The following is a 15281-nucleotide window of genomic DNA, read 5'->3' on the forward strand; positions in this document are numbered from 1 at the left end:
ATAAATTGTGCATTCACGGGTTAATCTAAAGTTCCACATTCCAATCTACGTGTAACGCGATCAAATGCATTGTATCGTCACGAAAGAATCTATTCTGGTTTCAAGGAGTCAGTAAATAAGAAAAACGATGATCAGAACGAATAAACTAGCGAGAATCAAACGATACAATTAAGCCTCATCTTTCAATTTTCTGTGCTCTTGCGCTCTCAAACGTAATAAACGTATCACATGAACAACTCGAAATGGGAACTCGTATCAAGTATCTGAATATTTGCTTAGTTTTTGCTATTTTAACATCAGTATAAAACAAAACGAATTACATCTAATTTTAACTTTAGTAAGTTTTTAAATAAATAATTTAATCTATAATCGTATTTTGTCCATTACTATATATATAAGCAGAGAAATAGGGATATACGTAAATAATGATTTATTTCACCCATCAAATATTATAACGAATACTTAGAAATTTCTATATTATATAAATTCTCAGGAAACTTCTACATTTTTAGATTCTCATTTAGTTATCAAAAATCGACTAAAACGTCTAGATACGATAGTGTATTTATAAAATAGCAAACAGTTTATCGATGTTAACCGATGAATACCCGTCGATTAGGTTGCATAGAAGCGTTGATCGCGACAGAAGAAAATGGAAAGCGATGAACACGGAACGCGGACGAACCGACTCGAGAGACTAGACTTCTGTCCAAGTCCGGGTTATAATTAAGTCTGGTCTTTAAATTTTCCGCGCTTCCGCGATTCGTGTACACGAATCGCGGGAAGAGTATAGGGGTAGCTGGATGGCGTCTGGTGCGATGGAGGGGAGGTAAAGTAGGGGAAGAAGTAGCGAGGGTTTACGGTGGAGCAGATAGGTGTCGCGTAGCCGTGGAGGGGATGACGGGTGCGTGCGAGCGCACGAGCCCGCCAGTTCTTCGGTGAGGCTCGAAGAGGTCAGGTCGATTCTTGTCACTACTCCGCTCTAGGAAAACGCGACTCGTTTTGACACACGTACACACAGGTGCATAGCACGGTTCTTGTCCTTCGACTCGGTTGGTGTCGGTGCTCTCGGTGAAACGCGGTCGAGACGTGTCAACGTTGTTCTCGTTGCGTCGTCGCATGTTCGCGCTGATCCGTCGTGTGCAAGGGCGAGTCGTTCTCTCGTGATCTTTGATCGTTGTTGTTGTGGGTGGGCTGTTTCTCCGGGGCCAAATGCGAACAGGTAGAAGATACATTCATCGATGAAAGAAGAACGAGAGCAGAGGTTATGACGACTGTCATCGAGTGGATTATCGTCACTGCCGTTACAGTTTCGTAGAGATAAGCAACCACTGTGTGTGCGTCCGCGGCCTAGTGACCTGACCTTGAGTCGGCCCGACCAGGTGTGTATGTTAAATGCTTATATGTATATACGTATAGTCATGTAAGTGTAGATTCGCGAAGAAAATGACAAGCGTTGTTCGGAGCCAGCTGTGTATCGTTGCTCCTCTCCGTTTCCCCGATGCGTTGGCGTGTGCAACCTCGAGAGACGCGAATAGAGATAGAAAAGAGAGACACAATTCGGGATATAGTTCGCACTATTACCGCAACACACACACTCGACCGCTTAACGTCGTATACACGTCGCGTCGTACACACATCGTGTACAACTCCGGTTGCTTTGTTTGGATAAGAGGATTCTGGGCTGAGTGTTTGCCGGTTTGCATCGTTTCCCTCGATGTTTCTCTTGTGTACATGTCTCGCAATCGGGTATAACGTTGTCCTTCGATGTGACAGCTTTCGGGGCATGTATCGTGTTACGCAGGAACACGTCAAGCCTAAATCGTTTTTCTTGCCGACATTTTGCAGCTAATTCCTACGAGGTCGCAAAAACGATGATTGCGTATCGTTCGTAGATGTCTTCGATGGTTCTACGTGTCTGTCTTGTTTACGTCGCTTTTTTTTTTTTGTTCCTCGCCGTTTCTTGACGGTAAACGTGATTGATCGCTGTTAGTACTGCTTTTTGATTCGTTGGTAAAATATAAGTTCGCAGTTTTTTAATCTGAATCATTTCTTGGTTAAAATTTCCTTCGGATACAGAATAGAAAATTTTGTAGGTTAATGTTAGTTAGGTGGATTTTAAGGTTAGCAAATCAGTTAAATAAGGATAATATGTACAAGTGCAAGAACGTAATTAAAAATATGATTCCTAAGAAAATAAATCGGAGCATGAGGTCCTTGTTAGTTAATAGATCAATTAAAGTTTTTTCAACAGGATATTCCATTATTTCTTAACATATTATACACAAAGTCCTATTTTGTAATTCCTATAATTAACCAAGTTAATTTTCTTAATATTTGAAACGATAGATGGAATGTATTTTTTAGAACGATGAACATGTTCAGGGTGATTTATCGTTAGAGACGTACAATTTAATCGACGAAATCGAAAATCTCATCTCACCGAAGGAAATGTGCGTAACGAACCCTAAACCGGTATCCTAGATCGAAGATATTTTTTCGTCATGGAAGAATTACGGTCGATTAACGTTTCTCACGCATAGTGTGCCAATTTATTTGAAATTTGTCACTTCGTGCCTGTTGCTGTTGGTCCTTTGCTTGGAAATAAGCTATTTTTACAAATAAATAGTTCCTACTGTTATGTGTTTATGGTACGTCTATGGTAATTGAGAAGTTAAAATAGAATGAATGACGTAAGCGAGGGAAGCGAAGATTTTTAACAAAATATACATTGTATTTGCTAATTTTGGTACTTGCGTCGTTTGTTACTGCGACGTAACTATATCCTTTTAAAAGGAAACTTTTACTTCGCTTACTCTTCACCATTGTTGAGAGGAATAGAAATTTTTTATAAAATAAACCAGTCAATAATAGTAAAATATGGAACTATTTATTTATTTTTATATACAGTGGCAAGCTTAATTTAGACTCTAGGATAGGTTCGAACGTATCACAGCGAGATCGAAGTGAGTCGGTTTAAAAAGCAATCTATACTACTGCGATTCTGTCCTTCGTAAAAGATGTTCTCAAAGAATGCAATATCCGGTACATGCTAGAAACTTATGTCAATCCAGAGTTCGAGTAGGAAAGGATATCTTCAAACTTATGTATCGTGTGTAAGTTCTCGAATAGAGGATAAATATTTTGTCAAAGTATCAGGATAAATTGGACGCGCGATATATCAAGCTCTGTGGTCTTTTTATTATACGTATCGAAGCAAGGTATTAAGTTAATTTTAGAAAAACTATTTTCTTTCGTGATAAATTATATAGAATGATCGACGCGACAATATAAAATTTGTCTTAGCCGAAGGAGCTTCCTGCGATTGTATCGAGTTTAGAATTAATAGAAAGGCGTAGAGAAATTTATTTATAGAGAAGTTTTTCTATAGAAAATTCTCCTGCGTTCTGTATCTTATATTTACATTTCGCGCAATTCGATTTTAATCGAATTCACCTTTGAACGTCGAATCTCGCGATTATTTTAGATTATTTTATAGAGAGTTAGGCGCAAACTATCGCGGTTCTCTGGTAACTACAGGATTTCCATTCACCATGTTGAATAAAATGTTATTTTATTCGAGATTGTCGGCTCAATGGAAAAAGGTGTGGGTAGAAAAACAAACGTTGAAATTCACTTTGTTACCACGTCGGTTGTAATTAGAACGCAAGCCGTCGACTTTTCTTCTAGTTCCTTTGTTTTCAACCCGTACGTAAGAAACCTGAGCAAAGTCGTTGAACTCGAAAAGCTGATGAGCTCGAGAAAGCGCAAGAAAATTCCTCGTCGTGCACGATTTCTTAAAAGTTTCCGGTCTCTGGTATTCTTAGGGCTCGTTGTTGTTTCGTTACGCTATAGAAATTCCCAAGAAAGGTTAACCGATGTTGGTTAACGACGAAGACCATCGTTCTTTGGAGCTACGCCAAAAATTTTATACGTTTCGTTTCTTCTAAAACTTGTTGAATCCAACCGTTCGACGTAATTATCCAGAATTGAATTAAACGACCACAGCTTTATCTGAATATGTAAATAACGATATTAATCCAGTCTGTCGAAAAGTTCCTTTTTCTTTACGTATCACTACTATATTACTTTCAGTCAATCCGAATTCCAAGAAAAATGTATTTTACGCGAAAAGCATTCGCGAAAGATGCGTCTGTTTTTCAAGCGTGAAAACACGACACGGTTGTCGCGGGTAATATCGCACGGATCGTGTTCGTGTGTTTCACAAGGTAGAATCTGATTAGCGTATGTCGTTAAATCGACGAAAATCGGACGTAGCGTTGTAAGTTTCAAACCTGTGACTATCGCGCGTTTGCGAATCGTGGTTTTTTCACGGTTTTTTCGCATTACAATTGCACGTAATCGGATTATCGATCCGATTACGAGACCGAGAACTGTAATTAGCATTACGTTCACATTTTATATACATGTTCGTACATTAAGCGGTAAATTTTACTTATCGCGATGCTACACCGCGTTTCGTGTAAACTTCGCATGTACCTTCGCCACCATAATTAGAGCATGATAACATTGATAGCAAGGGCTTCGCGTAATTAATTTTCTACCGGTTTTCATTAATTCTTTCCTCGTCGGATCCGTAAAATTGTAACCTTCTCTCGAATAGGCGTGTACATCGATTCAATGTATTAACACTACAACTACCAATAGTTACCACGAAGCTATTTCTACCAAAACCAGCCAAAATGATCGGTATTTAAAAAATACGTAATAATAGAATATTCTTATATTTATTGATTTATTACTTTCTCACAGAAGGAATTCCATGTTATGTAGTACATTTTTAGTATTATTAATCCATCTGGGACTATCATCCCTAAACGAGGATTGACACATTTATAAAATTGTAGAACCAGTCAATTTGGTGTGGTATTTCTAGTGTTAACATCTAGCGATCGATCCGGAATTTTCCTGATAACTGATATCGTCATATTGAATGAAACGCAATAAAAATGATAAAAACGTGTGAGAAGTTGTACAAAACGAGGAAATTAGTTAATTAGATAGGCAATTGATAAACAGATTGCAGGACTCTTTTACACTTTGACACTTTGGTACAAGTAGCCTCGATACAAAATTATTTTCACTTTGAATACATAAAAAACAAAATAAAACTCATTATATTATTATCCTTGCAGTTATATTATTATTGCGAAAGTCATTACATCATTGCGAAAAAAAAATATAACACGAAGTAAGAATTTTAAAATAAAATTGTAAAACTAGTGAATTTGATTGGTGTGGTAGTTCTAGTGTTAATTTCTTTCGTTCTTTTCCAATGATTCCTTTGTACATTTACTTGTACTTCTGCTTTCCATATTATTTTCGGCAGATAATAAAAATAACGCGATAAATGTTAACTTATTCGTATGGATAACAAAAGAGAAACATAGGTTTACGATAGCAATACGTACTGTTAGCTTGTTCGCAAGAAAACGTAAGTGAAAGAGGTCTGTCTATGCTCAGACACGCGTTGCTTTCGTCACAAATATCGTAGAAACAAATTTTACTATACGTATTTCCCAATATTTCTATCGCACCGTTAACGCGTGACAAATTTTGCATGTCCAGATGAAGTACTAGCAAAACTTATCCGAAATTGATCGAAATTATAATCCTCGGAGTCGTTTCTTTTCTTTCTTTTTAAGTTCGTGTTGCATGTTGTGTGCTCGTGCGATGTAAAACTCGTAATTGTGCAGGCAATTGACGCCAGCAACTCCGCCAGATTATACCTTTGACCCGTACCTGTGTTATTTTTATTTTTTCTTTTTTTTTTTTTTTCGTTGGCGGGATCGCGAGGTCTTCACGCGCGGCACAATCTTTCTCCAACCGGGCAAGTTTATCGAGTAACCACAGGTGGTAATTTAGAGCGACAAGAGGTCGACAAACAGTAACGTCCAACGAATGGAAAAAATATGAACGCGTTCCTTCGACCAGCGAGGCTGAGCAAAGTGCAGGCTGTTCGGTCAGTTCCGTACATAAATGTTTTGTTTACTCGTCTTCCTCGGTCAATATTGTCTTTCCCTTGTTCCTCGTGTTTCCCTCATATACACGGGACACGAGCATCGAATAGAAAGATTAGGAAACAAATCTACGATCGAAGTGGCTTTACATCTCTTTTCTATTTTCTCCCTATCTCTATCCCTCCCTTCGATTAAAAATAATGGATTAGTCAAAAATTGTCGAAATTTCAATTATCCATTCAATTAGATGGTACTGTAGTATGGTGGACAAAAAACCTAAGAAATATCGGCTGAACGACAAACAGTGTCGCGAGAAAGCAGAGCTGCCGACAGGCCCATCAATGTGTCGTCGGTCCTTCAATCGAATAGTTTCGTGGAAAGGACCTACGTGTTCCTGGCTATCAACGGTTACGGAACACGTGCGTGGTGAGGCTAAGACAAAAGACAAAGGGATGCTAAGGGACACAGATGAATTAACAGTCAGTGTCAGAGGAGAAGCCGGAGAGCGAATCGAGAAGTCAGGGACAGAGTATTGCTAGCGTTGTCGAGAGAGTGTGGTCCGCGTGAGAGAGAGTTGCAAATTAACTATCTAGTTGCCTTAATTATAGCACGTTGTTGTATTTAGTTAAACAACCGTAGTTTCCTGTTTAATCAACATCTGTACAATCCACTTATTATTAATAAATTAATTGTAGTATAAGATCCTACAGTACAGTTGTAAACAATAAGAAAAGCAAGATGTTAAGTATACAGCTCACAGACAAATGATATTTATCATCGTTCCCAACGTAAACACAAGATTGGTGAGATCGTCAATGTTTCAAGACGATTATTATATTCAAATTCATATTGTCTTCCAGTATTCTTGCTCGATTCGTAGCACTAAAATCTTGTTCGTTTATCCCGAGGGAAGGTGGACACTGAGACAGTCGTTGATATTTAACGAAAATATATTTTGAACGTTATCGGTCTCGGGTATTAGCCTTTCGATGTTTCGTGGCGTATTTCGCAATACATATGCATGCATTATTTATATATGCAAGTTTCTTACGCAGCGTATACATACAACTTGCGGAATTCTGTCGAGCCAAAGTTTTTAACCGAACGCGCCCGGTTATCGTGCCAGAGATTCAAATCTAAACACGGTGGTTTTAAAAGGATCGTTTTAAAGACTGTTACAATTTACGGTGATTTTACGCTTTTCTTTTTCTTCCTTCCCAGGGTTTGTTTCTTTGAAATTAATTTAAAAGTTGATTATAGTCACGCATGTTTTCGTTTGACCGCGGAAGGTTTCATAAGTGTTTCGCGGATCGTTTGTTCACGCTATATTCGTTGTTATTTCAATGTTAATGGCTGAATATTCATAGCATCCGTGAATTATGTTTGCCATCGTTATTAAATGACCCAATTATCTTTGAGTTATGGTAGAACGGATTAAAACATCAGGATATCCTCCCTGTGAAGCGTGTCATTGGGATAAGCAATTTCGCGAACTGTTTAGCCTACTCTCCTTTAAATCATCCCGTATAAATTAGACTAATTACTGGTAATGGCTGCTTTATGACCGATAAATGTTTTGCCCGGAGAATAATGAAAAACTAGCCAATCATCGACGGACTAATAAATTGAAAACCGTTCTAGAATCACGGTATCGTGTATTTTTTATAAATAAAACTATGAACTTTACCGTACCTTTAATTAGAACGTTCGTATAGTCTAGCTACGTATAGATCTGGTTTTCTATTTCAAACTCCAATTTAATATCGTAAAAGCACATTATCGATGTTCATAACTATTGAGATATGTATAATTTTATGTGCTAGACTAGATTAGCTGCGTAGTAGTGATACATGTATGTGAATATCAGTGTGTGGAAGAATGTGTATGCGCGGCGTCTCGAAAACAATGGAATGTAAACTGTTTAGTTGGTTAACAGTGTGGTATGGAAGAAGGTGAGACGCGTGCAAGTATGTATCGATGAATATCTTTGAAATCGTTTATCAAATAAATATATAACTATTCTAATATAAATTCTAAGTGTAAATTTAGTGTTGCTATACCATTATTTCGATCCAAAATTCCCAACAATAACTTTACAAGTTTGCAGGAGAAACAAGATGTATTTAAATAATACTAATAATGCGATTGAATATCAAACTTGTACGCTATATATCGTATCTAACGATCGAAAGTACGAAAGCTTGAAAAGTGCTCTTCGATTCGGAGATTGAAACGAACAACCGGCAACGATGTTGAAGATCGAACTTGAAAGATAACTGGTTTGGTCGAGCCGCTATCAAAGAGGAAAAATATTTTTAATTAATACAGCAAACATCGATACTCTTTTCAGGGCAAACGTAGCGATAATTCCATGCGTACTTTTCCACTCGAAACTTTTTAGCAGTTGCTATTGCCAAGTTTGATAACTCGGTTATATTCGCCCGAGCCTTATATACTATTACGCTTCGTAGTTCGATTCTCACGCAAACGTGCCAAGCTTCAACACGTGGTTTACCTGGAACTAAACTGAGTTGACCGTATTACTTTATGTCTCGTCTCTTTCAAACGAAATCTCTACATTCGGTTATATCCTCGTATATGTAGTTTTCTATCGCTATACGAGTTCCCGGTTAAACCTGCAATTATAATTATATCGTTATATTTTAGTGAAATATCGATTTTCAATGTCCCAGATTCCCGTTCGTTATTCCGAAGTGATCGCTTATGATCGCTGATTTTAATTTGTATTTTCCACTCTTATAATTAGACGAATAATATTCTGTTAAATCTAACGCTATGCTTTTGTACTGCGCGACGTTGTTGTATCATGCTTGAATTTCATATTTCATTGTACGTCTCATTTGCATATTTAATTATATACAATATTACATTCGTTTGTACGCGTAATGTTTAAGTGGTTTAATTGCGTATACATATTAAGTATAATTCATTGTTTGTACCAAATCTATGCTTCCATGGATTATGTAAAATTCGACGATAAACGGAATATTGTCACAAACTGTGAGGTATGACATTCCAAGAGAACAATACAGAATAATTTAACTTGATTCTCTTACGAGAACTGAGAATGTAAGTCTAACAGATATTTATTCGAGATTTATAAAGCCAGATAATGTATAAACTTCTGATTATTTCTTCGTGTTAATTGAATTTTAATATATCACGACAATCTGTATTATTTAAATCGCGAAGGTTTCACAAGGAAACCACGCTTTGGATGGCTTAAGATATACGTTTTCTCTCTGGTTTAATTCGTTAAAATCGGGAAATATGAATAACCAGTAGATGGATGCAATGGGTGCAAACCGCTAAACCGCGAAACATAACGAAAACGAAAGCCTGTTATATCCATTTATCCGAAATACAGGGAAATTATCGTACAAACGTGGTAAAATTGTCAAGTTGTCAAAGGTACGATTAAATTAACAAAACGGTCAGGCTCAATTACTATTAAAATTGTACGTATAGGTCGTCGTTTCGTTCTCGCGTTGTCTCGATGAAATAACTATGTAATAATTCTTCGTGGAATTTGTTTTTATAAATTATCGTAAGATTTATTATTCGTATATCGCGTCGATGGAAAATCTATACGTGAAAACTGATAAATATAGCGAGCGAAATGTAATTTTAAAAACAAATTGTAACTTCAACAAGTATCTGGGAATATTCAAACTTCGTAAGATGTTTCTTTGAAGGCTCACTCGCGAAGTTGCTCGATACGTGTTGCACGATCGCGACACTTTAGAAGTAACTTTGTTGCAATCGAGGATCGAAACTCGTCCTCGTGATCCACGTTATACGATTATCTATGTCTTTTTGTCTCCGAACGTGCCCAGTGATGGAGGATATATTTCTCGGTTAAAGAGGCCGTGCCTGAAGAATTTTAAGTTGGGTACCGGCGGCTTTTAATCGATCGATACTCGAAGCTATAGCATTTTTTTCAAGAGTAGTAAAATTACTCGAGTTGTATAGAAAATCTGACGATCGTTTTAACGTTTCATCCTTTACATATCGATTTTCCGTAGCAAATTAAAATCGTTCGCGATCGATTGAAAGAATCGTAGTGTTTATCGTTGCCAGATTTACTTTTTCGTTTAACGTTTCAACTCCGTGATTGAGAGGTATATACAGAGGAGTATACCGCAGTATAACAGGGTGTTTTAACGTGACGAACGATTTTTTAAGCATTTGCTTGAAATACCGTGTAACGGAAAGTGTCGCGAGCAAAAAATTTATCAGAATTTGATTATGGCCATTTGTCGTACACTCGATACCGATAAATTCCGTTTCAAAACTTCTTTTTGTCACGTAATCCCGAACAGTTGAAAAATCGCGCGTCCCATTAAACGACTTTCTGTATTAAATACATGTCGTAATCAGTAGACCACGGATTTGTGTGCTTTTACAGGAAATTTGAAAGCGCGAAATTGCACAGAAAAATGTATCGAATATAGTTATTTTACTTTCTCGATTGTATTTTTAAAAATCTAATTTTGCAGATAAATTCGCCGTTTGATAACCAGCGCGTTACACGGAATGTCAATAAGTTAGCAATCTTTCGGTATAATACGATTCGGTATAATATGATTATGCGATAGCGTATTACCTCAAACGAATGGAATATTTTCCCTTGGTACTACGTTTTCGTCCGCTGAAAACTAACGAAGGTACTTGAAGCGTGTCCTTTGAAATGTACTTTGCCAACTCGTAGAATTTAGAACGTAGGTACATACGTGTACCTAGATGATCGCGAGGCAAGAAGCTGCTCCATGAATTTCTGTATTCCAGCCAGTACGGCCAGGTTGACAGCGTAGAAAAACGATCCCCTAACCAGGTGACAAAGTGTGCTGACGTTGCCAGCGGGAATACCCGCGGCTACTAGTTGCAGTGCCAGTACCTTTGGCTAGCACGCTGCTTGGAACGAAATAACCGTGGAGATGGCAAACTCGGGCCGCGTACTTTCGAAGGGTCATTAAAACTGTCTCTTGGATGCCTCTTGGGCTCTACTTCACGGCTAAAGTCTACTCGAGTACCACCTATCTCGCCAGATGAAAAGCCTTCGATTTATTTCGCGTACCGTTCGATATCGTTTCGTGTCGTCGTGTTTCTCAAACGCATCGTCCGTTTTTCCAGCTTCGATCGCGATTTCCATTATCGGTCGGTTTATCGGGCCAATCGGATTTCTTTGTCCACTTGTTTGATCCCTGAACGTGCTCTTCCACCCAACCGATTAAAGATGCGCGATTTTTTCTTTAGCAGAATTGTTTCCCGGCTATCCTTTGTGATTTTAACGTTGTATTTCACGTTTTTCATGGATACAGTAAGTTTTATTTTAGCGTAAGCTAAAACTAGAAAAAGCGAGTGGAATAAACGCGAAAACGCGACTATTTATTAGTACAAGTAATGCGTTAAAAATGATTGGTTAACTGTGCTCGTGTGTCACACGGGCGCGAGTGTTAACGGGTTAAGTAATTGGACCATCGAAAATAGCACGAGGTTTCAATGTTCTTTTTCAATCGTGCCATTCGTCAAAATCGACAGGAAAATCGTTCGAATAGAGATCCGTTGATTTGACCGGCTTTGTAAGTTGACATAGAATAAAACCGATCGATGTTTTCTGCAATGTGGTATGATTTCGAATATGATCCGACCCAGTTGATTAACGAGGCGATTTAAAGGAGAGCGCTCTAACTTTCTATGTCGAAATTGTAGAGTCCATAAAAGGTATAGAGTAATTGTAAAATGAACCTTTTACGATTGCGGCCAATTAGCGAGAGGCAATTAAAGGAGAGCACCCCAACATGCTACGGATCGTCATAGAGCAATGGCTGTATCTGTCCCTTGTTTACTTAGATATACTTATGCATTGGAAGCATTTCATCGGTAGAAATTAATTCTAAGTAATTCAATTACCTATTTTTAAATATCTTGAAATTCGTCATTCATCGCGGAACTACTTACTCAGCTTCTTCAAAGGACACGTTAGAACAGAAGTTACGTACCGAAACTGAAACTTAGTTTTTTTAGAATCAGGATGAGATGTTTTCGTTTCGTACGATGAAAGCATAATCGTTATGAACTTGTTGCATTACGAACTCGTTACATTTTGTCACGACTTGCGCGTCTCTTATTTCCTTCAGCGTTCAAGCTCTCGTTATTAGCTGCATTGGACGCATTACGTTATATACAGTTAATTTTCGCAAATTTAATTCTGCCTCGCCACGATGAGCAAAGTCGGACGTTCGCATTCACCCAGCTCTTTAAAATGCTACATTCTTATAGATTTTTATAGCGTTCTCTTTCACGCAAATCCTCTGTAATTTTTCCCCTCTATATCCATGCTACTTTCTTCTTACTAGCTGAATAACTTCCTTTTATCGCGAGTGCGCCATTATCGAAGATAATTAATAACCGAGAATTAAAATGGATTAAGTATCGTGAAGGGCTGTTTTTACCATCGCGAACGTTTCGTGTTTGACGTATTAATTTTATAGCTATTTTTCAAACAAAAGCAGCGATGAGTTTGAAATATCAATTTCCAGTTTATTCGATAACGCTTTTGTAAAATAACGCCCCGATAAATACAGACTCTATTCTCTATTAATATTCATATCGCAAGAATAAGTCGATTTCGTTTGATCGACGAAATTATAGAAAACTTCGAACTTCGCTTACAGCACGTTGCATCAATTATACGTATACAGAGTGTTTCACGTTCACTTGGTTAAACTGTGCATAGCCCTGAGACGGTAGAAGATGGAGAAGAATCTCATGGAACGGAATTAAACGGCCCGACGAACGATGTATGACGTATAAACAGATTTACAATCCAATTTGAAAAAATGGAGATAATTTTGAAATATCCGAAACGCTGCCAGTTTCGCACCTATACCGGGTTGGCAACTAAGTGATTGATTTTGTCATTAGATGTGTTGAAGTGGTCACCGCTTCTGGGAAAACTCTACATCTGGTCTTTTTAGTTTTCTCAAGCACCGAAGCCATCGACAGCGTATAGACAAAAGACTAGGACGAAGGCAGACCATGAACAGTGGACAGGCGACGATGGCTTCAGGTTTTTCAGTCATAGGGTGACACTGCTAGCGTGTGGATCTGGACCAGCTCAAATTATATTTCTACTTGTATTTACACTTCTGTATTAAAATATATTTCCTTTGTTCACACACCTAATAATCTCAACAAGGTGTTATTGACAAAATCAGCAATCACTTAGTTGCCAACCCAATAGATCTTACGTCGTTCGAAACCGTTTAATCGTGCCCAATGAAATTGTTCTCTATTTTCTATCGTTTTAGAGCTGCAGCTTATCCTAATTACGCGAGACATCCTGTTCAAAATTTACCAATGTCGTCTGAATGGTTAATCACGTACGAAAATTCTTGGCGTACGTCCTATCGCAGATCTTCCGTTCGCAAACTCCTACGAAGTAGTCAGAGAGATTTTCCAGATTAGCAATCGGTCCTTGATAAACAATTCGAGATATCTGGAAATCCTGGAAATTCGAGCCCAGGAAAGTACACAATAGGGAGCTTATAAGCTCGGAATGGCTTCTATAACGTGCTTTTATGATTTCTCTGCGGTATTCCTTATTTCACAGTGTACGTACGTTGGTGTTCGATTTAAGTATCTTTTTAACTACCCAGAATGTAACAGAATGTTTCGCACGAAAGTTACTCGATTTTTCGAGAAAAAAATTTAATAGGATATTTGTTATTCATCGAGACTTTTCAATAATCTGAATTCATCGAGAATTCTGAAAAATACACACGTGGATATTTCGTGGCAAATTTATCCTGATACTAAAACACCGTTGAACGGGTTGCGTAGTCGCGTTAATTAAACAGCTCGTAATAAACCTACTTAAGGTATGGCATTATATCGTGTATTTAATATTCACACGAAAGAAAGTTAATACAACACATAGATTATCGTGTAATTATTATGCTGCCATTTACGCCACGTTATCGGTATTCCGCACTATCGTTATCTTTGTAAATCGGTATAATTATTCTTATTGATACTCGATAATACCGGTATCGTTTATATCTTTGCAATTGTATCTAGGCAACGTGAAAGACACATGCGTACGTAGATACGTGTTAGAAATCGATACGAATATGAGAAATTACAGTGGCTATAAAAAGTATTACAGGGGTCACTGTATTTATCCTATCAATTCACACAATAATCAATGAAGAAGAAAAAGAACGATTCTTAAGGTAGTATTCGAAACAATCTCGATTCTAGATGAGATTTTTTTCAAGGTCAGAGGATCGTTCGGGTTAACCGGTTGCACCGTAAAACTTTCGACTTTCAACTGAAAAGCCCTCTGAGAACACCACGATGCGACAGACTTTGGCGCAGTTTCGCGGTTAACGCAAATTTTCTCCGAACCGATGTTCCTGACGCGTCGCGGGAATTTTTCTTGCAATTTCGTTATGCAAGGAAACGAGGATTCGTATCACGTCCTGTCCCTCTTCGTAGCCCAATATATTTCTTCCTTCTACTTCAACTTTAACGGAACGGTTTTTATCAGTGGAGAACTAGCTGTTCCGTGTAGATTTCTAGGACGGCGAAACAATGCGAGTGAAATACAGCGGCATTTCATTCCTTCCGTTGTCTCGACAGTCGTTCCGCTTGATGTGTATTTTTCTAGGATTCTGATCATTCGGTCGTCTCGACGGTAGACGAAAGTCACGGTTCATCGTTCGAATCTGTTTTCACGTCGATGGTTTGTGACAATAGTAAAAGTAGGTAGCAGAGGACGATGATTTCTGTATCGTTAGTAGTTTTGTTAATTACTTCCTGATTTTGTGGTTGAGTTTCATTGAATCTGCGAGAAATAATCAAAGAAAGAAAGAGAGAGGGTTCGTTAAGTTTTAGATCTTAAACTTCTTTCTCGATGAACAGACAATGTGAATTTGTAATTCTTCGGATTTCAATCGTGTTATTGATACGTTGCACTTCGTTCCAGTTTACTTTTTTTTTAGAATAGACCCGAAACGCGACGCGGTAATAACACGATTGAAATCCAAAGAATCGCAAATATGTCTATCGAGTTGTTATCTAGAAATATTAAATTCGGACTGATTTATTATTTGATAAAGGTGCTCGTCTCAGTTTCCTAGCTAAAGGCAGATAATATTCTTCATAATCTTTGTACAAATTACATCGTTCTTTATATGGTAATCTCTCAATCGACTAGTACAATGTTTGATCGTTCGCAAACGTGGTACGAGCAGTTTCGTACTGAAACAGAGA

At 37.8% G+C, this 15281-nt stretch overlaps 1 protein-coding gene across 1 annotated transcript in view; it reads left to right on the forward strand.

Moving 5' to 3' along the window:
* The first annotated feature begins 898 nt into the window (after window positions 1-898).
* The window catches only part of Hs3st-a (Heparan sulfate 3-O sulfotransferase-A), a 151728-nt gene continuing 137345 nt past the window's right edge, over window positions 899-15281 (forward strand). Inside the window, exon 1 of the mRNA XM_072000236.1 lies at window positions 899-1382. The gene's annotated coding sequence lies outside the window, so the exon portion shown is untranslated. The remainder of the gene's footprint in view (window positions 1383-15281) is intronic.

Source organism: Bombus fervidus, chromosome 3 (assembly GCF_041682495.2).
Source record: "Bombus fervidus isolate BK054 chromosome 3, iyBomFerv1, whole genome shotgun sequence".
In the NCBI taxonomy this organism is placed as follows: domain Eukaryota; kingdom Metazoa; phylum Arthropoda; class Insecta; order Hymenoptera; family Apidae; genus Bombus; species Bombus fervidus.